Source organism: Strix aluco, chromosome 7 (assembly GCF_031877795.1).
Source record: "Strix aluco isolate bStrAlu1 chromosome 7, bStrAlu1.hap1, whole genome shotgun sequence".
Classification (NCBI taxonomy): Eukaryota; Metazoa; Chordata; class Aves; order Strigiformes; family Strigidae; genus Strix; species Strix aluco.
In genome coordinates this window covers 4,632,466-4,658,399 of record NC_133937.1, presented here as the reverse complement: position 1 = coordinate 4,658,399, position 25,934 = coordinate 4,632,466, and positions in this window count along the sequence as shown.

Genomic DNA, 25,934 nt, shown 5'->3' with positions numbered 1-25,934 from the left:
ATAGCAGCTGGCACTTGGGTGGACCTAATATCTGCTAACTCCCCAGCCAGAACCTGGAGCTGCTGGCTCCTGCTTTAACTGTCCAGACTTTTACACAAGGCTGTTGCCACCCTAAAAAGGTGCCCTGCTTGTCCAGGTTCTATCCCTGGTAATTTAGGGTGTCATCTGCCATGTGCTGCCCCAGGTCCGGGCTTATCCAGCCCTAGCTGCTCTTCCTGCAGGGTGCCTGGGCTCTCTGTGGGGGGCTGGCTCATCCTCTTGCCCACTGGTCATGCTGGACAGACTTGCCTGGGCTTTTCCTGCCCTGTGTTCCCCCCCAGCTGGGCTGTGATGTCCCCCTGAGGTGCTGTTGTCCCCAGATGCTCCATTTCTACCCCATTTCCCACCTCTTCTCAGAGTGGGGACAAAACCCTCAGCCTAACAGTGGTATGGACATGATGGGTTGTTGCAATAAAGTTGTTTTGCCATAGCAGCACCAACAGTATAGGAGTACTGTTTCTTAAAATACTAAGGGTGGTGCATCAGTAGGCAGTAAGTCTTCTCCAAGCTTGCTGACTATTCTCAAAACCACCATAATTTTCATAGCATTCCCCATGGCAGCACTTTGCTGCTGCCTTTCAGGCAGCTTTGTGCCTTTTGGGGTCTGGGTTTGCTTCATAGTTTGCTGCTGGGGTTGGCAGGTTTCAGCTCCCATGATGTGCATGTCCTGCCCTGAGTAGCTTGCGTGGATGCTGCAAAGCACCACCACAAAGACTGCAAGGACTTGGTGAAAATAGCATGAAAAGAACAGATTTAGGCTGGGGAAGGAAAATGAGTGGAAAGACCCATCACAAAATCTGTGTGATGAAAAATCAGCCCAGCCTGCAAGAATTAGAAAATCCAGGTTTGTATAGCCTGTGTAAATCCACGCTAGCTTTCTCCGTGGGACAGTATGGGGAGAGGCGTCTGTGGGGGCATGTGTGGGGCTGCTGGGGCTTACAGTGAGCTCAGTTGTGAGGATGCTGTGGGCTGCAGTGCTAGGGATGGACAGACGGGCCGACAGCGGTATTTGGGGCTAGGAGCACAAAGCAGGGCTGCTCCCCTGTCTGTCTGTCATGTGAAATTCCTGGGATACGGAGGGTCTTTTGTGTGGGGATCAGCTGTCGGCTGGCTGCCTATTTTTAGGGTGTCAGATCCCCTGCTATTCGAGGGGAAGGCTGATGGTGAGAGAGGTGTGTGGGGACACTTGTGCGTGCCTCTAGGCAGACCTCACCTGCACTCCTGCACCTCAGGTAGTGTTTTCTACTGTCATTTATACTGCTCCATGCCTGGATGTAGGTGCATAATGGAGCAGAGCCTCAGTATTTATGCATGGTTGTGTCTGCTGGTGGGTTTGGCCAGCTTTTTACAGAAATGAAGTGGGATATGATAGCAATGCTTCTGTGCACGGGCCTCTGATGTGTCCTCTGCACTGGCCAGCTTCAGCCTGAGCTAAGGGCAGGGAGGGAGAAATCCCCTGGAGTTTTAAACTTTCTCAGGGTTTGGGAAAATACGTGGCCTCACAAAAAGGTTAAAAACAAAAAGACATCTTTCCGTATTCTGCTTGAGAGGAAGGCTGTGTGTCAGCACAGCTTGTATCAGACACTGGAGAGTCCAAGCCAGATGTCTGAGGACGTAGTAAATGGGGTTTCATAAATTCCACTGCTCCACAGCTGTGTACGACGACACATTATCTTCCTGTGCCAGTGGCTCTGTTCTGCGTAGATGGACTTGTTCTTTTATGACCAGGTGTATGGAAGTGCATCCATGTGTACAAATACAGCTTTTTGGGGTTTGTTCATTTGTCTCCAGGTGTGACCTGAAAGCTTTGCTTAAATGTAGCCAGAGACCAGTCATTCATTGAGCAAAACTAGACTTTGCATATTTTTTTTTTAGCTAATGTATAACATAAAGATGTTTTTTCCACTGACTCAGCTCATGGATTCATCATCCACACTGGTGATTCTGAGAGGGAGGAAAAGAGCTCATAGCTGCTCTTTTTAATAAGAGAGCCTTGCAAATGTTCTGACGGAGAAACTGTCTCTGCCAGAATCATGCACACTTTCTTTACATGTGCTAAACTGCTTGAGGTGCAGCTGAATTTCTTTAAACAAAAGGCATTTGTTTAAAAACATTTTGACAAAAGTGTTGCAAATGGATTTTTTTTTTCCATAGGAAGCAAACACTTATGGAAGTGTCTTTACCTGAAGGTGGGGTTTTCAGTTACATGAAATTTAAATGTACATGTTCATTTCTTCTCTATTTTTCTTACAAAAATGTTTGGCTTTATGTTTTTTAATTTAAAAAAATCCATATTTTCTTTTTTGTCCTCTTTCCAGTAGATTAAACAGAGAAAATAAGTACAAAGAAAACCCCTGCAACGATTCACCTGCCTCCCAAACCTGTTGCCAAACATTTTGAAGGCCCTTTCCTGTGGAAGCCTGCTTTCTTCTGCACCCAGCCCTGATTAGAAATTAGTATTCTTGAAAAGGATTTCCTAAAAAGGAAGACAATCGCCATGTTTCCTAAAGCTTCTCTAAAAATACACAACCAAAGGTCTGGGCTGATCAGGGTGTAAATGTGTAGCAACGTGCTATAGTGCTGCAGTTTGGCGAGCTGCTTGGTGCGACTCGGAGTAAAGGTAAGGAAGACTGCAATTGCTTTAATTTGCTAATTACATCCGTTGCCTATCAAGGCTGGAAAAATACTAAAGAAATCCTTTGCTCTCAGGCTGCAGTAATTCCTGCAGCAAGCAAGCCCTTGGTTTTTACCTGTTTTAAAGGATTGCTTATCAAAGGAATGACAAATGCCTGTGATGCTGGGACACAGCAGTGTTGTCTTGACTGCCAAAGCTGCGTGGGATACAGCTCCCGGCTCTGGGTGGCAGCGCTTGCTGTCAGCGCTCTGCAGTGTTACGTCGCATCACGGAAATCCTCCACGTTTGTGGAATGATGGAGGGGTTTTGCTCTCCAAAAGCTGCACTGTGAGGCTTATGTGCCTATATATGTACCTGCTCCCAGCTGGTGGGAGAGCAGCACTGATGGTGCATTGTCCCAGAGGCTCCTGAGCACCAGTGGAGTGGCCTCAACCTCTCGTTGCTTTTATTTTCTTGCTGGTTTCTGCCCCCATCCTGGAATAACCATGTGTATGGACAAGTCTGGAAAGAGAAAGCAGGCTCTGCACCTAAAACCTCTCCTGCATTGAGCCAGGAGCTCGTGGCACACATGTTCTCAGGGCAACTTCTGCAAGAAACAGGACCACCTGGGTGCTCCTTCCAAGCACATGCAGGTTAGCAGTAAAGTGCAGAGTGCTTCAGCAGCCTGCTGTGGAAGTCCTGACCTATGGGGATGTGATGGTCATGGATTGCAGACCCCCTCTGAATAATGCCAGCAACTGAAAACAATAACAGGGGGAAATTAGAACTTCAGGATGGCAGCTGCTACTCTTTAAAAAAAAAAAGGCAAGAGAAAAAGCCCCAAAACCCCAGCCTTGGTCTGGGCAAAGGAACAGCGAGGGCTTGCCAGCACCAGTGGCTTGCAGCAAAGTCTCAGTGTTTGCAGAGCGGTGGCCAGATTGTTACGTTTTTGACTCTAAATGAGGTTAATGGAAGTTACATGTACTCAAATCCCCGTGCGCTACTTTGAAAATGCAGGAGCTAACAGTGGTTATTTATTGATTTCATTTTGTCCCTCTGGCTTGTGTGGGAGGTTGAAAGTAAGAGAGCAGCCGCCTGTGTTCGTATGTGTATGAGAGGGAGGGGGAGAAAGTGTGTATGTGGATACAGAGAATGTGGGGTTGGCATGTTAGGAAGTTTGCAATCCCCAAATTTGGGGATTTTTCCAAGCACCAGTTCAGACAGTCCACAGGGGGCCCTGCCTCTACGTGCCCCTCCATCCTCAACCATGCCGCCATCCTGGGCAGCTTGCTCTGCTTCGCCTGCAAGCTGCCCAGAGTTGCAAAAATTGGCAGTGCAAGGAGGAACAAAGAGCCACTGGGTAAGTTCATTCCACAGGGACACTGGGTCAAAAACCCAGGGAAAAAGTAAACTTGAGTCAACTTAAAAGGTTGATTTTTTTTAAAAAAAATTTTTTTTCCCCCTCTTTCTAGTTTTTCAGAATTGCAGCCCATAAAACTTGGCAGTTCCTCAGGATGGAGGAGGGCGACTTCTAGTTTACATGCAGCAGTCAGTACCCAAGCATGCCCAAAACATCTGTCATCGGTGGAAATGAGCATCACTCTGGCAAGGCTCTTCTTTCTTTGCAGTAAAGAACAAGCAAATTTGCTTATTTGTGGTTAATGCTTGTTCCAGATGGCCAGAAATAATACATGACACACAGCCCCACTGTTGCCCAAACTATTGAAGCACTGTGGAACATGTTTGCAGCACAAAGACAAGCTGGGGAGATTGTTTAGCTTACTGGTCTCCAGTTTGGAGCGATTCCTTCAGCCACAATATAAATGCAGCCTCCCAGCAAGACTAAACTTTCTCATAGAAGAAAGCAAAATTTGCAGAGAAGAGCTGTGCTCCTCTGTCCTCCTCCACTTTTGCCAGTGTTTGCCATCGAAGGGGATACAGACCGTTCACTTGCCACCACAGACCATGTTTTGCCTCTTGTGTTGATGCTGTGAAGAGGTGGGTTGTATGCACTTTGTATGTCATACCTGTCCGCCACATGTATATGGGAATTTTTTCATGGGGTAGATACTTTTGGCAAAGTTTGGCCAACTTTTCCACCCGTGCTGATGCTAAAACTCATGGGAATGGGGGGGACTTCCCATCTCAGCGCCTCAATGTTGGTTTGATTTACCACTCCCCTTGTTAATTCAAGGTGGTTTTTGGTTTTTGCTGTGCAGACAAAGCCCTAACCTGTCAAAACCTTTCTCTGTGAATTTTATAGGCCTGGAGTAGAGGTCTCCAGAGGAGAAAGTTTGCCTTCCTGCTCTTCAGTTTGCCTGGCAGATCTATTATGACGTGAAAGACCTTTTCCTGTGTTGTGAACCGCCTTTGTGGAAGTGGTGATGTGGTGTGAATAGTCTCAGCCAGCATGTGGGGAGCAGGGGGCGTCTGGATGTGCACCCTTGGCCTGTAATGCCCACCTCGATATGGAAATGGGACAGTGGCTTTTCTGGACCTTGTGTCCAAGTCTTCTCTCTTGTGACCTGGAAAAAGTGACCCAGAGAGAGGTGTGATCTTTCAAAAGGGACTGGGAGGAGAGAGAAAGGGACAGAGATAAATATCATCAGTCTCTTATGCCTGAGAGTGACAGACACGTATGATAAACCCCTGACACCCCAGCATCTGTAAAATACAATCATTCTCTCAAGTGTCCTTAAATGAAGAAGCATTTTCCTAGTCAAGCCCTATCATGCCCTGACAGCTTCCAGAAACCTATTTCCCACATCGCCTCATGTGCAGCACCCTTGCAGACAAAGGGTTACTTGCTAAGATGCAGCTCTGTCTAATTAAGAGTAACAGCATCTTTCCCTGCAGTGAGATTTGTTTTTTGAGAATTTCTCACTTGGGAGCACGACCCTGAAATAACTGCCTGGGCCGGACTTGGGACCCTGAGCATTAACCCTTTGCTCCAGCCTGGCCTCTGGGACCTGCTTCCTTTTGCTCCCAGCTGAGTCCTGTGCTGTGATCCAGGCAACTGCCAGCAGCGAGCTGCAGCCAGGATGTCTCAGATGTGCTTTCAGGTTGGAGCAAAAATGAGGCGAAGCCTCCATGTGTCTTATGGTTTTGACCCCAAACAATACACTGAAGGCATAAATTAGGAGTTGGCTCAGGCTCACTTGAAGCTCAGCCCAGGTTTGCTTGAAACGAAGCCTAATTTCTCCTGAAAGCAAAGCTGAGTAGGAGAGGAGTGCTGGGTCAGGAAGGGGGTGCTCAGCAGGTCACAGCAGCCCAAAAAGCTGCAGTTTATCAGCTCACAGCAATTATCAGCCCACAAAAGCAGGACTGTTTTATACAGAGCCGTGCAGATGATGGGCAAAGATGCCTTTGTCAGGTTGGAGCGAACTGGGGATCGGTAGCAGCGAGGATCCTGGCTGCCCGTGGATCTGAACACAGGCACCTAAACATATTCCCCGGGAAAATCTTTATTTCCCCTATTGTTGCCTTTCCATACAGGTGCTGTGTGTCCTGGCCAGTGCCTGCACCAGCTCCTTTAGTTTTTGTGCTCCTCAAGGTAATTCTCATCCTCAGCAGCGCTGTAGCAGGAGAGAAGCAGGGGGCCATGTGGACCCTCATTTCCCAAAAATGGAGAAGAAAAATAATGGAAAAAACTTAGAGAGGGGCTTGCTACTCTCATAGTTAGCAGCTGGGCCCTAAAATGGGCTGTAATCTGGAGGGTCAGTCTGTATTTCCACGACAACAGCAAGCAGCCAAGCTGGGGAAAAGCCTGCAAGCTGAAAAATCAAGCAGAGCTGGTAAGTCTTCCTCTGTTGGTGGACTCAGTTCCCAGGCTGGGGCTTTCAAGTGGAGGTAGAAGGAAATCCATGGGTGGGAGGGCACCAATAGAAACAGGGGAGCTTGGCTCATGCTGCTTCAATGCAGGGAACGGGCAGTTGGTGCTGTGTGAAGGGTGCTAGTGGGATTGGGGACTGTTGGGTGCCCAGGGCAGAGGGGCCCAACAGTGTCTTTTGGCAGCTCTCGCCCCAGTAAAGCCCCTTCGAATTCCAGGCGAGCCTTTTCCACGGCCTGATTTCTGCAGTAATTTTGGTTTTATTGCCTTGGGGAGAGGGTTCCTGCAAACAAGTGAAACGCAAGCAGGGGTGATAAAAGGTGCAAATTGAACTGGCCTCATGCGGTCCCAGGGAAGCAGCAGTGGATGAAGAGACTTCCCACTCTTTTACAGCTCTTTCCTCTTTGTAGTAAATTGGGCTTGAGGTGTTACTGCAAGGAAAACAATATTTTTTTGATGGCTCCATTACAGTTGTGACCGTCCCCTGTGGAGAGCCCTATGGACTGGTGTTTTCTGTTCATTACACCTCCCTTTGCTAAGACCTGGTTTCCTGCTGGCAGTCTCATATCCTCCATCTTTGTTTTCTTTTATTTCCCTAAAAAAATAGGAAGGTAATTATTTTTTTCTTGCACCCTTGCTTATCTCCCAAAGGGCACCTTCCTTACCAATGGAGAGGTGCAAAGGTAGAGCGGGCAGTAAGGTGCACTTGAGTTTTCACCCCCTTAGATCTAGCCTTTCCCCTTTTTTTCTGGAGGAAAATTTTTGGAAAAGAGGAGGGAAGGAAGGAGAGGACCCTCTACCCATCCCTGCCCAGGAGACCCAGGGTCTGATGCTGCACCACATCTCTGGCAGGATGGGATATCTCTCCCCACTTGCCTTTGGCTTCTCTTCAGCTTGGGGTCCTAGCAGATGCTTTGCAGCCTTACCACAAATGTTTGGGAAGAGGAGCCAAAGTTAGGCTCTTCTGGCAGCATTTCCACAACAAATCCCTCGCTCCCAGAGAAGATGTATGTTATTAACCCAAGCTGAGTCCATGGGGGGTCCCCTGGCTGGTGCCAGGGGCTGCTGCTGGGGGCTCACCTCCAGCTGGTGGTGAAACTGGGGAGAAGATAAAGGCAGTGGCTCTCCCTCATCCTTGTCAGCTCTGGTTGTCCACAAAGAGCTGAAATCCTGGCTGTTCTGACAACCAGAGTGGCAGGAGTTCCCCTCCCTTCAGGGCTATCCGCTTTCCATTTAGTGGGCTTAAGGTCTGACTGTCTGTCCCCACTTGCCGTTTGTCTGACCTTCCCGATTTGGCAGTGCTCTTTGCTACTCCTCTTTGAAGGTCTGTGCTCCACCCTGATGAAGGGCTCCTGGTTTTGGAGGCAAGAATGTCCTTCCCGAGACAAGTCCAGGCTGCGAGGTCAACATTGAGACAATGAAGAGGTGACTCAGCTCTTTCAGTACATGTTTCCATGTTCCCAAATGCTGTAGGAAATAAACAGTAAGTGGTTAATATCAATAGTAAGACATATAGAAGAAAATATTGTCCTAACAACATTAGATCTATGGTTTAAGTTGGTCAATGGCAGGAAATTTGGAATTAAGGACAGACGCATGTCTCGCACTTCTCCATTTGCCTTGGGAAATAAAAATAATTCAGGCACAAAGTGAATGAAATGGCACTGGAAATGCCATATTACTGCATTTCCTGGCTTTTATGGTGGGGGATGAAGAAGGAAGAATAAATGAGGTCTTTTGTGTCCTTCAGTTCAAAGCGATGGCAACAAAATCCATCCAGGTCTCTGGAGTCAACAGAGACTGAGACCAGTTTTACTCAGTTTTATCATTGTGTTGTGTAGCCAAGACACTGGAGAGGCTCTTCCTTTGGGGGTAATTATTTTTGCTCTTTTAGTTGAGCAGTTTATTGGGGTGTTTTTGGTTCAGCTCCACTGGGACTACTTGGATGCCAGAGAACAGGTTCAGTCCAAAAAACCCTCACATTTACTGAGGTACAGAGACTTTTGAAGGTTAGAATTATTTCCAAGTCAAAAATCAAAGCAAAGCTATTGGAAGTCCATCACCTGCGGACACTGTCTGGGCAGAAGGTCTGAAACTCTTGGACTATGCCAATAGGTGTGTAAGTCACGTGTGTTCCTACAAAGTCACCTCCCAATGCTCTTGATGGCAAGAAGCATTTGTTCAATGATCAGTTTCATGGATGTCAGTGGGACTGTTTCAGAACATGAACTGCAGGATAAGAGCTAAGAAAGTCAACTGAATAACTGAAAGATTTTGCAGGCTTTAACTGTCAGGAGACAGGTATTTCTGGAAGAAGGTGCTGATCCAAAGTTGTTAAACAGTCCCGTTGACAAAAAGGTAACTTCTGTAGACTGGAAATGCCTTCTTTGTCTTCAGTTCAACAGCTAACCTGGGAGATTTCTATGAACAGCCCGGTTCAGGGCATGTTTAAATTGGTTACCAAAACCCAAGAGAGGGAATAATCAGGTTTGAAAAGGATGTTGGCTGGGTCTTCGGTGTTTTCTCTCTACGTGTCTCAGCATGGAGGAGGGGTGGTTAAAGACTGAACAGAGATAGACACAAATACCAGAAAGGCCTTCGGGCTGGAAATGTGGTGGGCCTGTTACATCGTTTGCTCTTTATCCTCTTTTTTGAAGAACAGTCTGTGGACATTTAGAGATTGTGCTGTTAGTTGAACAAACAAAAGAGATTAATGTCGGGCTGGTTTGTTCTTCCACCCTCCACTCGTCTTGGAATTCATTACTGCCCTGCCACTAACTGAAGTAACATGGGGACCAGCCGTGCACAGCACTGCTGCTTCTGTCCTAATTTCCCCATAGCGGCGGATTTGTCCATGGAGACTACCACGCGCTCACATACATGCACACATGGGCAGAGGAAAGAAGGAGCCAGATTTCCCCAAAACCAGGTTTTCTTCTAAGACAGCTTGGTCACACCAGGATCCCAAAACACAAGGCTAGCATCCATCATAATTCCTTTTTACCAGAATCAAGAAGGGCCAAGGGATGTTAATTTTATGTTTGCCTGTACGTATGTTTGCCTGTATGTATTTAAATGTCTGCACATGCACACATTCAAATGTACATATGTCTGTGGGAAAGGTCTGAGCCTGATCTTGTCTGAATTTTGGGCACAATGCCAGTTGAGTTATCCGAGTCTGCTACAGTCCTAAAAATGACCTTTCTGTGACCTGCTGTCCTTCCTGCCAGGGTCAATTAGAGGAGCTGGAGGAACCACCCTTGAGGCTCCTCTGTTCTGCCACCACACATTGGAGGTACCAGCCTGAACAGGAGCAGATGATGGAAGAGTTGCTGCACGTCTCCAAATGACAGGAATGATGAAAGCAAACCTGCCTCCACCAAGAAGCAGCTGATTTCCCTGCAAGTGCTACAGAGAATCCAGCCTGTCTAAAACGTCCCTCTGGATGTCCCATAGGTGTTAAACCCACAATTGAGTTTCAGCGGTATCCGCTGGCAGGGAGCACTCTGCCTTTGTGTGGGGTGGCAGATAGGCCGTGACATTGGAACCTGTGGGTCTCTGGTGACATAACTCCACACAATGCATGGAGACACCCGTCTCCCTCTATGGAGACCAAGTGAGCTCCTACATGAACTGAATCACTCAGCAGTCCACCAGAACCCCAGGAAGATCCTCAATATGTGGATAATGCACATTTTTTTTCATGCGTAACACCAACTTTCCTCTGCGCTGACCCTACCTGCAGCTGAACAGCATTGTGGTCAAGAAGGTGATGAGGTCCTGGAGACCAAAGCCAGCAACCAGCATGCTGTGGGGTGTGTTACACCCCGCTCCAGCGCTGGGGGCTGAGGTATGCTTCCTGCGCAGATCACCAGTCGAGAAGATTTTGGTATGTGATTTGCAGGGGTCTGGGAATTTGGCTGCCCCTGGGCCATGGTGTCTGAAGCGTTGGTCCAAACAATTGGTGTGCATGCACTCTGTGGCCGCTCGGAAAATGCTGCTGGTGGAGCCAAATTCCTTCCTTCAACTTGCACGCAAACAAGCCACTAATTTCACCAGCAGTTGAATGTGCATATCTGAGGGCAAAATTTGGCCAGAAGCCTTTGGGCAGAAGTTTTAGCATAACCACCAGAAAAAAAAAAGGGGGGGGGGGGGGGAGAATTGCAAGTGGCATTTTGCAGAGAAAGAAGAGGGGGAGGGGAAAAAATGAAATCAAAGCATTGAAAAGCTTTCCACTAACAAAACTCTTCTGAGTTCTTTAAACAGCACAATGGCTATTGATGGATAAAAAATAAAACAGGACAGCATATCCTCTTGAATTTATTCTGGTCCCCATGGACAGCCCCTGGCATTTTTTTCGGAAGAAACTCTTGAGTAAACATGTTGTCCAACGTGGAAAGACACACAGTATGTCATAAAAATAATTTGTAGTATGTTCTGGGAGACACACCAATGCTGTCAGGGCCGGGGAGCTGCTTAGCTTCACTTTGATTTACAGATAAATACAGTGTGTCTGGGGCTCCCAGTTTCTGACTGCGCGGGCAAGCTCCCGATTACGTGCTGTGTTCTAACTCCGTGGTATTAATTGGGACCACCTGGAAGCATGGCAGCAAGAGCGACCTTCCTGATTGCACATGGTTGTAAGAGCTAAGGAGGAGAGCTTGCGTAAAAAGGTGGGGCTCAGCTTCTCCCATCATGGGACTGAAGACCTAGAGTAACATGAATGATAAGGGGAATATTGCAAAATTAGGGTTTTCTGGATATTCCCACACAAGGCGCAGCTGTGAGTATTGAACGTGGCTGTATCTGCCTGGTTTTGGACCGTGATGCATGCTTTAGCATTTTTTGGGTTCTTTGCAGGCTATCAAGGTGAAGAATCAAAGCAGGTGCTCGGTTGAGATATTCTGATATTTTCTATGATGTGATGAAACCTGTGCGAGGACATTTGTCCTTCAAACCCATGGTGCAGCAAAATAAATGTGGGCGTGGGGTGGCCTGGAAGAAGGGATGGGGTTGTATGGAAATACCATAGCAGCAGGTGATTACATTTTGGGCAACGCAGCAGTTCACACTGGTCCTGGAGATTTTATTACTCACTCTGTTGGCTTCTGTGCACTGGTAACTCATGCAGAATGATTGGCTGGGTCTCTAATAGTCATTAATTGCTGGGCTTTCCTTCTGGAAATGGCAGGCATTTTTCACAGTGCTGTTGTACTTCAACATAGGAGCTGGGACATGGCAGGCGTGTGTTTCAAGTGTAATTAAATGTTAGTTTTTGGTACAAGGTGGATTTGGGAGAAAAGCTGGGATTGTAGAAAGGAACAGGGCAGCCTGGAGGATATACCATGGAAAATAGCTTTGCGCTGTTGTTTTTTTTTAATATGTCCCAGCAAGGATATGAAAAAAGTACAAGTGGATCTGCTGGAAGGGTTATAATATTGAAGAGAAAACCTCATGTCCTGCAGATGGAAAGAGAGGAAAAGAAGCTCTGTGTGTGTAGAATGGGGGTGAGGTGAAATCAGCTTGTAAGAACAAGAGCTGCTTATAGGCCATATTTCACCACATTGTCTTATATTGTTCACATGGCGCAGGCCGGCGCTTCCCGGGAACGCGATGGCATGAGCCCTTGCTAGTGAAGAGGAGCTGTTGAGTTTTTGGCCAGGGCTCAGTTTCTGAACCCAGCTTCAAGCACTTCCTGACATGCAGCAGGTTTGGATCCTGACCTCCACCTTGTTGTGGTCTCTGATTTTTCCAGCTCTGATCTTCAGCCTGTGATTCCTGTCTCCTGTTCCCAGTTTTGGCCGGGGAGGTTAATCCTTGGCCCTGCAGCTTGCATGTGAGCGCACAGCAGTGGGGATGTATGCGGTGCCTCTGTGCTTTCCCAGGCAGGAGTGTTGGTCTGAGGCCAGCACGGTCTTTGCTAAGGTTACTGTTCGTTGTTTAGCTTCTGCACTGGTATCTGCTGTGCTAATTCTAGGAGGGATTCTCCTTGTTTGATTTCATGCAAGAAAACACCCAAGGAAAGATATGGACCTTTTTTTCAGCATCCAGAAGTGAACAGAAATCCCTGGGAGAAATGACAGCTCACTGCAAGAAAGCGTGTATAAAGCCAAGAGAGCATCACCTCCACCCTTTGCTGCCAGTGATGCCGTGGGCTCTACAAACCTAATGCAGGAGACTGTTGACAGGGAGGAGGCATTTCAGGTGACACTTCAGGTTTCCAGGGCTTGGAAAGTGGTGTGTGAAAGTGCCCCATCGCCCCCAAGACACCAAACCATCTTTACAATTGTGTCCCTTTGGCCATTGGTGGTGAAGGTAATTTTCACCCAGCTTGGCCATGCCTTGGGCAAAGACTGGTTTCTTTCTTTCAGACCAAGCCAGCTGCCCACCAGCTTTGTTGCTGTTCCCAAATTACTGAACTGGACAGAAGAGCAGTGAGCTGGTGCTTAGCCATCCCCACTGTACTGCCCTGGCTTTAACAGCCCTTGAAGCAAGGGGCTATAAGGGACAGGGGACCAGGAGGATGCTGGTTTACAAAATGCAAGGAATAGCTGAAGTGCTTCTGCATGAAACTGCCATGGCCACAGCCATGGGGGCTGAAGGTCTGGGATTTGGGTTATTTTCTTTTTTTTTTTTTTTCCCCTGGCATTTCCATTTCTTGCAATTGAGCATCTTGGAGAGATTAGTCTGTGGGTTGCTATTCCAGACAGGTTTCTGCAAAGTTGCTCCACCTTTTATGAAGCTTCTCTGACCCCAGCCATGGGCACCCTCCTTGGCATGGTAGGCTGCACCTTGGAGCAGGAGCAGCCACGTGCAGACTTTGCAAGCAAGACCTGAGGTAATGGGGTGGGTGCTCACTGACTGCCTTCACCATGGCTGTCCTTAGCATCATCAATGTGAAAAATGGCAATGACACCTTTCCTCCCCCTTTCCTCCTTTTATTTTTTCTTCCAAAAAGGCTCAAAGACTATGTGCCTTCCGTGGGTCTCCTCTCCACCAGCTTACCTCCCTCCCTGCCCTCAATTGAAGACAGCTGCCAGGAAATATTTCTGCTGTTTGGCTGAAGTGAAAACATATGGAGGTGGGGGGAAAGAAAGCGCAGCATTTACAACTTAATTACTGTCATCTCTGGCAGCTTGGGTCGAGGTGGGGAGAGCGGTGCGTCAAGCATGCAGGCGCATGTGCGTATGGGGTTGCAAGCCCCTCAGAGATGGTGACTTTGGCCAGAGGTGAAGCACCGCGGCCCTCGGGTGGTCCCTGTGAGGAAAAGGCGGCTCGCCTTTGAGCGTGGGCACCGGTTTATCCCAGGTCTTCAGACCACGGAGGTTGGGCAGGTCCTCCCTGTGTGGGTATGGGTGCAGCAGCAGGGCGGAGGGGTCTCTGTGAGGAGAGGCGGGAGCTGCCCCAGGCACTGGTGGTTCCAGACAGTTCCAGGGGGTTCTAGTGACCCTCAGCCCTGCTGGTGTGATGCCTTGGGGGAAAATGATGGAAAAAGGATAGGAATGAAGGGAAAAAGGTGAGGAACAGCCCTGTGAGCACCAGGGTGGGGGGTGTGTGAGGAGGAGGGGAGTGCTGCAGGTGTCGGGGCAGTGACTTCCCTGCTGCCTGTGGAGATGCCATGGTGGGGCAGGTATGCGCTGGTGTACACACTGGGGAAAGGGTTTTAATTTTGCCTTTGTTTCTCATTATCCAAATCTATTTTAATTGGCAATGAACTAAATTAATTTTCCCCAAGTGGAGTCTTTTTTTGCCCTTGAGTGGTGAGGGATCTACCACCCTTGTCTTCACCCATGAGTTTCTACTTCCTATTTTCTCCTTGTCCTGCTGAGGAGAGGAGTGAGAGCAGCTGGGTGGGTGAGAGGCAGCTGGCGACTGTTGACATGCCATAGCTTACTCTTGGGTCACATCATTTATATGAGGAAGAGGAGAAAACAAGCACAGAAATGTGGGTTTCATCTGTGTGGCTGTGGGTATACGTGACAGACTTTGAGGTGTAGGCTCAAGCCCTGTGGACACTAGTTCAGGTTTCTGGGTCCACACAAGGTTTTTAGTTTAGTTTCTTCATTGAAAGCGAGTTACAGGAAGTGTTTGGGTGGGTTTTCAGTTTCAGAGCACTAGATACTTTGATGACGAATGGACAAGTTTGGCGCTGAAGCTCCCATCTTTCTTTAATCATTTGGAAACCCCGCAATGTGTTAATTTGCTGGGGCAAGAATGTGTTTTGTCTAAGTAAGGAGGAAGAAAAGTCACTTTGACACTTGCAACTGATAATGTATTTTGAGACAACCTGTTTTGACTATTTTTGACTATAAGACGTTTGATAGACGTGTGCAAAATTATCTGAAGATAATGTAATTTTATTGCTATTGTGATGTGAATTGAGATGCAGCTATGCCAAGAAAGGTATCCCTCTGTCCAGTTTATTGTAGGATCACATATAGTTTATGACTGTGCAGATTAGCTGGTTTAGGGCTAAAAGAGGGCACTGAAGACTACTTCTTTGTATCATTCATTGTGGTTTTGTCCTAGTGAGGCTTGGAGCATGAGGCAGCTTGTTGGGCTGCTTTGCTGTTAGCATAGCCCTAGCTTTTTACCAGGAACAGTATTTAACTACTTACTGTCTGCTCTCCCAAACACAGCTCCCCACATCAACCCTTGCACGGCTCTTTGGAAGGGCAGTCCCAAGAAATCAGCCAGATGAAGGTATTTATGGAATAAATTTCCTGAGGGAAGGAGGCTTTGATCCACAATGGATGCTTCTTGGCATGGTAGGGCAGGAGTGGAAAAAGGTATCAGGCTGCTGCTGCAAACCTGGCCCTGTCTTCATGGAGGCAGAGCAAGGAGAGAGACCCAATACCCTGTTGTGCGGCAGGCAACAGTGTGGCATTAAAAGATAGATAAATGTGCATGCTGCTGAGATCATACCATTCATACAAATTGCAGGCAATTAATATAAATAGCAGGGGTATGAGCTCCAAGCCAGGGCAGGATTTTTCAGTGACTGTTGCCAGCAATGGTCTGTGAGGACCCTCGCTGCTGCTGAGCGATGTTGAGCCACATCTGACTTAGACATAGCAGTGTGGCCAGCCAACATTTTTTGTCAAAAGACATAACTGTCTTATTTCATTTTTCATTATTTCTTTCTGCATTTGGGCATTTTTTTTTTTATCAAAAACATCACTGTTTTCTTTCCTTTTTCCAAAGGCACCAAACAAACAAGCCTTTAAAGTGAAACAAGCCTGATTTTTCTTTTCCCTCAGGAAACTTGTTTTCCATCTTTTCAGAAACCAGTTCTTGCTAGTCCCTGCTGCTGGGCCTCCTGATTCTGTGTGAGGGGAGCATCAAACAGGGGCAGGGGCCGGGGGGGAGTTATTTACAACCTGAGAGTGTTTGGGAGCAGTTTTGGGTTCACTGTGCTGCAGTTTTCCCACTTTCCAAAATGCCAGTTTCTAGGGAGAACTGCATGAGTTTGACTTGGATCCTGCTGTGTAGCTCCCTGGTCCTCGAGACTTTTTTTATCCAGTGGAGCAATAAGCATCAGCCCTGGAGCTCTCTTGCACACCTGCAGTTATTGCTCATAACTTAACATGTCAGTCCTTATGCATATGTTATTTTTTCACGTCTGCTTTTGCACACGTCATTTGATTTACTCTGCGAAGGAGTCCAAGGACTTGGCCACAGCAGCACAGGAGTCAAAGGCAGAGCCTGCTGGGACGGTAATGTCCCTTGTGAAGTCGGCCAGGGAAACATCACATGCCTGCAAATATCCCAAACAAACAGAGGGCAGTTTCAGAGAGATGTGGGCAGGGGAGTGAAACCAAAACAAACTACTCCTTTAAAATAATATACGGGCCTGGTCTTCGCTACTGTGGACTCTGTGCAAATGTTTGGGCCCAAGCTGAAGTGGCTGTAAAGTGCAGCCACTCAGATTTGATGGTGGTTTACACTTCTTTGCTAAACGTGTGTCCCTACAAGAGGTGCTGGGAAATGGAGACTCAGGAGATGTGTGGGTACTGCTAGGCTATGTAGTAGAGACCCGGTGGCAGGTCTGACCATCTCTGCTGTGTGCTGCTCAACACCTCCGCTCTCCCACATGAGAAATGTGCCTGGCTGAGCCTCTCCATCCAGGCCAGCCACTGTGGTCCTATTCTTGTGTAATGCAGTGCTCACTGCAAGGTCCTCAGGGCTGAGTCTACCCAAATGCTCTCAGCTGCAGTATTGGCTTTTAGGGGTGGGGTTCTCATTAAGCCTTTTAGGATTGATCTTGCCCATCTACAGCACAACTGACAATCTTCTGACCTTCCTTGCAAGCTCTGGCTGTTCACAGGCAATGGCCCCAAGGAAGCTTGTTTCTAACCTTTCCCCAAAAAGCTCATTTTGGTCACATGAATGTTGCTAGGCAGATGAAACCCCCCAAATCATGAAGAAATTCAGGAAGGACACAGAGGCATTACAATAGGATGGTTGTTCTTCTATCAGCATCAGACAAAGCATTAAGAATGAGGGAGGCTCACTCAGTGCTGTCCCTAAGGGCTTCTCGGGTCTCCCTCAGCATTGCTCATTGCATTTCCCTGGATGATACACAGCACATGCCTCTTGCAGGTGTGACCTGAACATAAGCAGGCTTCTCAATGATGCCTGCGTGACAGGAGTCTTTCCAGACCAGGAGGAAGATATGTTCATGGGCAGCATGGGATTCAGGACTTGCAAGGTAGGGGTTTGATAACTCCAGCTTGAAACGCTTTGTGGCTGTTTGTTAATCTTTTTTTCTGTGAACGATAATCCTGGTCAGCAGTTTATCTTAAAGAAATTTACAGAGTAGCCATGTTTCACTGAGGAGGAAAGGGATGAACTCAAAGAATGAAAGGCCACCAAGCGGAAGAGTGGCAGAGGAGGGAAAAAGACCAAGTTGTCTATCCACCAGGCCATACAGCTCTAAAACTATGTGACTTACAACAGAAAGGCTAAAAGGACAAAAAAGTGTCACAGGGACTGTGAGGAAACCACAGATCCCCTATCTGAGGCCATCCTATATGCAGGCTTACACCTGCCCCCGGTGCAGATGATGGACGCCTTCCAATCCTGTTTCTCTGGGGAGGAATACAAGCAAGAAGCCAATCCCAGGCATTGCACTTGCCTGAGAGAGATGTAGTTTGTGCATTTCAGCCTCATCTGCTGTTTCCAGCAGGTCTCCAAATTGGACACGTGGAACAGGACAGCTCAGAGACCTGCTCCCAGACATCTTTGGGGGCTGCCTCAAGGCGGTTGCCACCTCACCTTGCTAGCCCCCAACAAAGTAAATGACAGCTCAGGCTTGTTGCTGTCAATGGCAGCATTTTAACACCCTGTGGCTGTGAGCAATGTTAGCATCCCATGCATAATGTGTCACCAGCCAGGCCCTGGCTGTAACCTAAACCATGGTCGAACGTATCCTTGATTCTACTCTGGCAGGAGACGAGAGGATCTTGTGCCATCCAAATGTTTTCATGCAGGGCACTTGCTTTCTGAAAATTATTTTTGATTTGGGGTAGTGTTAAACAGGTTGAGCAAATGTAGCAGAGAGTCACCCTTAGAAAAGGCAACCTGAAAGGACTTTCCCAGGGAGACAAATCCCCAATCTGGCAGTTATAAAGCTGCTACAGCTGTCAGGATAGGCTTCTAGGAAAAACAACAGGACAGTGAGGCAGGGGTGACAGCTGAACTGGTACAGGTGATGGAAAGCGATGCTGCCTCACCAGGGACTGCGGTGACCATCAGCCTCTCTTAGGCTGTAAAAAAGCAAATTGTATGCCAGTGCATGCTTTGGACAAAGCTGATTTGGGAGCCGAGCGCACCGGGATATCTGCTGGTGAGTGCAACTGGATTTTCCATCTGGAAGGCATGACTGTCTGGCCCAGAAGCCAATTTAAAGTACAAATTAGATCTGGCTGTTTGTCAAAGTCTCCTCCCTGCAATGCAATAAGGACAGGGTAGTTATATAATATAAACCATTCTTGGTAATTTAGTGGTCCTGAAACAACAAACAAGCCAAGGGGGGAAAAAATGGTTTGCAGAAGAATTCAAAGCCGAAGGATTTGGGCTGAGGAATTCAGTCCATATGATCCGGCAGAGATGTGTGCTGCTATTCCTGTACGTCTTGAAAGGAAACTGCCACCAGATCCTCTGCTATTTTCTGTTCACAGGGCCCTACTGATAGGCGTGATATTTCAGCCTCCGCGCTAACCCCCGTGCTCCAAATATGCAGGGACAGTTGTGAGCACAGCCACTGTTCCCTGCTGCCGAGGCAGGGGCACCGGTGGGAGGCAGCTCTCCTCTCGCTGACACGCAGCAGAGCCCTCGAGAAAGGCAAAGCTCTGCGGATGATACGGGTTATGGTGGTTTTGCCCTGCTCCATCACAACATCCACTGACATGGGCAGGAGGATGGGCATTTGCAAGGTGGGTGGTGGGCAGCAGTGCCTGCAAAGAGGGGCTCTTGCGCTCTCTCCCTGCCCACCCCTCGAAAAGCAGAGAAGTGGTTTTTATTCATTGCATTGGTAGCAGCATATGGCCAAAGAAAAAAATAAGTTATTTTGAGCCTGAAGGACATGAACCACCATTACAGTCTAATGTCCTTAAAGGGAAATTGCAAGGGTGTGTTTACTACTTCTTAATACTGATCTAGTAAGTATATATACTTTATTCCCTGCTGTTTGTAATCAGCAACAGGCCTCTCAAATTTGAAGCAGGTACCAGTGTTCCAGCGTAACTTCCAATTATTTTTATTCTCATGCATACAAAGTGGATAGCACTCATTTATTGAGGAGAAAGGAGGGGAATGTTATAATGCATCAAGAGGTGGTTTCAGATGCCTGTGGTAAAAATGGGGGACTTGGATTCTCCATGTGGATACTGAGTTTTGTGGCCAGATGACCCAGCTCTTCCCTCTTCTTGTTGTGATCTGTCACAACAGATTCCCTTTTTGTGAACTATCATAAATCTGGAGTGACTACGCTGACGTCAAGCTGGTGTGAGACATAAGTGGCAAAGCCTAGGGAATCTAAAAAGAGCTTTTTTCCATTGACTTTAATGAGTCTCAAGCGAGAGGAATTGGGCTCTTTCTCTTAAAACAAGTTGCTTTCTTGGTATTCTGCTTTGGACATGCCCCTTGGGTGCCCAGCTTGATGAGGATGCAGTGCCTCGATGGAATACTGCAGCCCTGGGTGTGCCCTGAGCATCTCACATGTGAACTGGCCTTGCCAGGGGTGCCTCTGGTGTGGAAAAGCATCTTTCCATAGTCCCCTTGCGATGCTGCTAAAAGGAGACAAGCCCCCGGTGGCAGCTAAAAACCCAACAAGCTGGATGAGACTTCATAAATGGCTGAAGACTTACTGATAGACCTGTCTTTAATAAGGCAGGTTAACCACCCTGCCATGAGGGTTTACATCAGGTGCTGTGAAAGTGACAGTGGTGGGAGGGAAACCCCCGACGCAGGGAGCCATGCTGCTCTCCACCCAACACCATCAATCTGCTCCCAGACACGAGAGCTCGCATCCTTCCTGCTCCGCTTTTGCTTTGCTGTCCAGCCCGCTGGAGTGCAGGGATGAGCTGTGGGGAGCTGTGGCGTGGGAGGCAGAGGGCACGAGCGAGGGCTCTGCCCCATGCAGGGGAAGCAGTGGCGTCGCGGAAGGACATTAGCAGTGCTCCTTGTCTCCGGGCTCTCCTCTGCGAGCAATTTTCAGGGAAATTGAACCCGACTCCGCTCCATTAGCCGCTAACCTCCCGGTCGCTGGGCCTGTCTTTTGCATTATGACGGAGGGGAGCTGCTTTGTGCGCTGCTGTCAGGGTCTGAACAAGCTTTGATAAAAGACCAAGTGTTGGAGTGAAAGGAAGTATTTACCAAAAGTTGTTTTCAATTTCCTGAGCTTGCTGTATCCATTCCCCTTCACTTCTGGACTCTGAAACAATCAGTCTTCTGGGGGAGCCTCGCTTCATTATTTTTGCTTCCTCCAGTGCAGTTGACACTTAGTCTGGGTTTCCCAGTCCTCCCAGCTCTGATTCGCTAACTTCAAAGTCTGTACAAAGCTGCTGAGAGTTCCCTGGCTGCTTGCGCAGGCATACCCTCCTGCCCTGGCGTTTGGTTTCCTAGACAGAGCTGTGACACAGATCTGCCTGCCTCTGGGTAGACGCGTTTGGCCCCAGGATTTTGGGGTTTCCAGCTCACCCTATAGTGTGCTCACCCCACATGTGTTCACTGGTTGCCCCAGGTTGCTGGCAGCCTGGGCACAAGCCTGATCTACACCTGTCAAAGGTGAAGACTTTCTCTTGTCTTCTCTTGTCTGGTTTTCTTAGTGATGTGTATGTGTGTGTAAATAGGTAATGGAGGATGAACGGGAACTCTGTGCCTGGCAGAGGTGAGGGGGAGGCAGGAGGAGGGTGGGCTTTGGGGTGCATGCAATAGCCCAGCTGGGCAGCGAGGCTGAAGGCATTCAGCAGTAGCTTCTCACTAAACTATTTAATGGTAAATCCAAATGCAAATCAGTGCTCTGACTTATCAGTCCCATGCGTGCCAATGCACCATGGCGAGCACCTCGGTGCATGAGTAACTAACTGAGCATGCAATGCCTGAGCTTGGCTTTAATAAAGGGAGGTTTTCTGCTCAGCAAGGGGCCAAGGGGAGCTGCAGTGGGGAGCTGAGGAGCTTTTCCTTGGAGTCCCAGCCTTGTGCTGGAGAACATTGTGTTCCAGGAATAGCTACCCTTGGAGCTAGCTCTCCTGGTTTCATGACTGAAAATCGCACCCTTTTTTTTTCCACCTGTATGAGCAGATTTTAAGCATGCAGTCTGAGTGCCTCTTCACTGTGACTAACTCTTTGCACTGCTCTCGCCATGCTGAGAGCTTGTAGTGATGGTCTGCACCAGGGATTTCCCAGGGTCACCAAAATGACAAGTGTTTCCAAAGCAGCTTTCCTGGCATAGTCGTGAGCAAAACTCATCTCCCACAGGCTGCTGTGTGAATTTTTAGGCTAGCGAGATATGGGGGAAGAGTACTGCAGGGGTGGAGCCTTTTTCTGTCTTATTTGTAACAATGTTGTTCTTAATTACATGCTCTTTCCCACCCAGGCTCTGCAAGAACCAAGATAACGGTGAAAGTCAGGCTAGCAGAGATGACCATCTCCACAGACTCCAATGGCACTGAGCACAACCCATTACAAATCAGCTCCAGACCAGGAGGAAGAAAACCCAACCAAACCACTGCTGAAAAGAAGTAAAACTTCTCCCCACCCCAAACTTGTCTGTGAAATGATTCTGTTGGGGAAAAATGTTCCTTCCTCCATGAAGAAGGGTGCTGAGCCTGTTTTGCTCAGAGCCATTCGCCTCATCTTCTGACCAAAACGTGAGAGGTTAGTTGACAACGCAGGGAGGACTGTGGGCAGCTTAACTGTGCGTTCACCACTTGCTGCCTGGCACTCTCCTCCTGCAAAGCCTTTTCTCTGTGGGAGGTGAGGGAGAAGGGGTGGTCAGCCTTTAGGGAAGGTTGGCCCCAAACCGTGCAAAACCCGTGTTTGCTTCATCCTCCCTTGAAGGCTCTGACCCAACCTCTTCAGGAGCTGCTGGTGGCTGGGATCCCGCTCCTTCCCCTGGTGCAGCCCAGCTCTGCTCAGTTGTTGTCCCACAGCTCCGGGGACAGGTTCCCACCACTGTGGCTGCATGAAGCTGGTTTGGCTTTGATGGGAGGGAGGCAACAATGATCTCAGGCATTTTAGAGTTATAAAAATATAAAGCCCCAACCAGATACTACTAGCTTCACTTCTTCCTTTTTGCCCTTGCTGTTGTCAAGGCTAGGGGTTTATATCGTGCAGCGAGCGCTTTTGTTTTGTAGGAGACCAAGTGATTGAAAACAGCCATGATATTACTATGCACGGACAGTACATTTTTTCCATGTATTTTCATAACCCTTTTCCCAAAGGATCAAATGTGTCTTTATTCTATAACTCCACAATGGGTTAGAGCAGCTCCTCAGGCGGGAATTGTTCTGCTCCATAGGCTACTTACTACTTCCTATAAACAACTGCCAAATAAGGTAGGTAATACTCAATATTCCTGACCTGACCAGCAAAGTATTTGTAGCTGCATATCAGAGGAGAGATGGGGCTGGAGATGTCAGAGGTGAACTTGGGGTTAAAGATGAAAAAACACGGGCTGTATTGGGTTTTTTTTAATAAAAAGCAAGTGTATGTGTTTGGGTGCAACTGCATTTCCCTCAGAAGAAATGCAGGGAAGCTTTGATCTCAGACTTCTGTTGTACCTTAGGCATCTTTCGTACTGAAGCCAAAGTGTATCTAGTTGAGAATGGAGTTTCATCAATAATGTCATGGCTTATATTTTTAAGTATGCATGTACCTGCTTGCTTTTTGTGCCTAGTAACACTATGTAATTCTATAAATTTTGTCTAAACTTGAGCCATGGCATCAAGACTCCAAGTCAGAGCAGGACCCCTTGGTCCTTCACAGTCTTTGGGATGGGAGGTTTCCACTCTGCTTGCCCTTTGAGGAAGGGCTGCTTGGGCCAGACTGGGACACTGTGGTGTCTCCCATGGGGACTCTAGACCTTGCCCACCCTGTGGGTCCTTGTGGCAGATGCTGTCAAGCTGCTGGTGAGGTGACATTACCCTGCCATGAGCCTGGAAGTCTCCAGGACACAGAGCAAAAGAGGACTAGGTAGGTCCATGACCAGGAGAGGAAAAAAATCCAAAAATCTCTCCCCCCAAGTATCCCATTTTTGTGAGAGCGCTATGATCGTTCCTCATAAGAGCCCTGAAAGCACACATGAGTTTTTCTGTTCCTGCATTGCTGTTTCTCTCAAACAACCCCCCCCGAGATGTCCTGCTCTCGCTGCCTTGCCTAGGAGGGACATGGCTGCATGGGCCTTGGCCCCTTGCAGTGCTCCATCTGAGCAGCATTTTGCAAAGGGATGGTCTGCAGACCCATGCACTTCCACTTGCAAGAGTCCTTTTTTTCCCCCCCCTTTGTTTTTTTCCCCTCCTCCCTCCTCTCCTTTGCGCTCAGAAAACATCTGTTTCCAGATGTTGTTCTTGAGTCTAATAAATGCAGCGAAAGGCCTTGAGTTAATATATTTACAATAGCTGGAGATGTCGGCTGCTAGTTAATGGCTCGTTCGAGCACAACAAGACCCCCACATTTCCTGAGAGGAAAAAAAAAAGAAGAACAGAAAGAAAAAGAGAAGTGGGGTGGGGTTTTTGTCCCTAGTGAATGGCCTGAAAAGGGGAAGTTCTCAGGCAGTTTTGGAGATTACTGGTGGGATCCAGCGTACAGCCATCTCCATGCAGTTGACTTCAACTTCCAGTTAGTGACAGGAAGGGCACTTTTTTTTTTTAATTAAAGGCTTTGCTTAAAGAGGAGGAAAGTGAGGAAGGCCTGCTGCTGTTGCCTACCCCTTTCTAGGCCAAATGAAGACCTGCTGTAGATATCTTGCTGGTTTGAACCATGCACATAGAAGCGAGGACCTCATCCATGCCCAGCTCTTCCATTTCTGGGCTGCGGCGTGGAGTCGTTCATGCCCACAGTACCTACTTGGAGTCAAAGAATGTTTATGATCTCGTGCAATGAGACCACATTGTGGCCTGCGAGGAATCCTCACACATCACGCCCCTTTGTGAGCACTGTGTATCTATTGCAGAGTAGCACTGGGCAACCTCTCTGTAAGGCACTTTGCCCATGTACAAAGGCCCTGAGAAAGACAAAGTGCCAGTACCAGCTACAGACTGACAAACCTGGAGGCTTGAATACCTGCAGGTAACCATGTCCAGCATGACAGTTGACCCAGTGTCACGTGCTAGATGTGAAACACTTTCCTTTATTGTACAGAGGGGTTCAGCTGCTTTGGGAGGTGTATATTGCTTTATATTTGCTCCAGATTTCATTGCATGTTTGTGTTGAGGTCCATAACCGCCTGGGAGGACCTGTTAGAAGTGGTGGAAGTGTGTGGTTACTGTCCTTGTAAGGAATTGCATCAACCTCCCTGAGGAGAGAGGGATATAGCCTTAAGCTTGGCTTATCGAGGACAGTCTAGCTTGCTTGAAGAGTCACCAGTCAGTGAAATCGCTCCCTTTGACTGCAACCGAGCATCTGCTTTTACTCGACGAGTCTCAAGAGTCATGAACTTGCAGGAAGACTGGTTTCAGGCCAGCACCCACCTCCTCTGAGGTTTCTGAGAGAGCTGAAGGTTGGGTCGTGCTCAACTCAAGGAGTGATGAGATGAGTCTACATGCCAGGGCCCATTTCTGGAGGCAGCTTGTTTGACAAGCAGTGCTGCAGAGTCGACATGCGCAGTTGGCTCAGGTTCATAGCTAAATTAGTCCATTTGTATTGGCACGGGATGACAGGGCTCCTTAATGCCTCATGGATAGAAAAATTACGCTCCTGCACATCTGCAGCTAAGGCTTCCGCATGAAATGCGGCTGAGAGTGGCTCCCCAGCCTGCAGCAGCTATGACATACCCCCTAAATGAACAGATCAGCTGGAGAGGGGCTGGCGGGGAGGCAGGAAAAGGCACTTATAGAGTCATTCAGGCGATGCTTGTGTCTGGACAGCAGGATCTCTATCACAAATCAGAGCGAAAGAGCAGAGAGCTCTCCCCAGCCGGTGTGGGGAAATGAAATGTAGACACCCAGCAGATTTCCGTTTTGAGCTTAGAGGGCGCGTTTTTGTGATTTTAGTGCTTGGGCTGGTATAAAGGGGGGAGAGAGAGAGTGAGACAGCCTTGAGTGAAACTATGTGTAACACAGGCAGGTAGCTGCAGTCATCAGTAGTTCAACCCCCATCTTTAAGTAGAGCTCTGTAGGATGCCCTGCATCCCAGTTGCCAGCTGTTATTTCTCCGTGTAGATCTCTGCTTCCCAAACACTGTATCATCAGCCTCTAAGCATCTCCCCCTCATTTCTCACTGTTCGCTTGTTGTGATAGTGGATGGCATCTTAGGTAACTCCATGGACCACAGTTTCTCTCTGGCAGAGCCACAGCCTCAAAGACTCCTTTTCCATTTTCAGAGAAATAGGCTGCAAACACAGGCAGAGCTGGAAGAGACTGAGCAAGGGGTAGGAGAGTGGAGCGGCTGTGCCTCCCAAACAAATAGACACCCTGCGTGTGCTGGGTCTGTGGGTTACACAGCACTGCCCCGCTCATATGAGAAGCTGTTGAAAGGCTGCAGCCATCAGAGGGGTGTTTTCCGTGCGTGGCGGAGCAGCAATGCGAATTTGAGCAGAGAGATGACAAGAAACCTGCTAAAAGAAATAAAGAAAGGATTTCCTGCCTCGCAGACGCTAAAACCCCATTTCGGGAAGTGAGTGGCTGTGAAAGGCATGAGGCCATTCAAAGAATCGGGGCTGTGTGCTACTGGGCCCTCCAAGGGTTTGTCTGATGGAGAAGAAACAGCTCGTGCTCACTTTAACCTGCT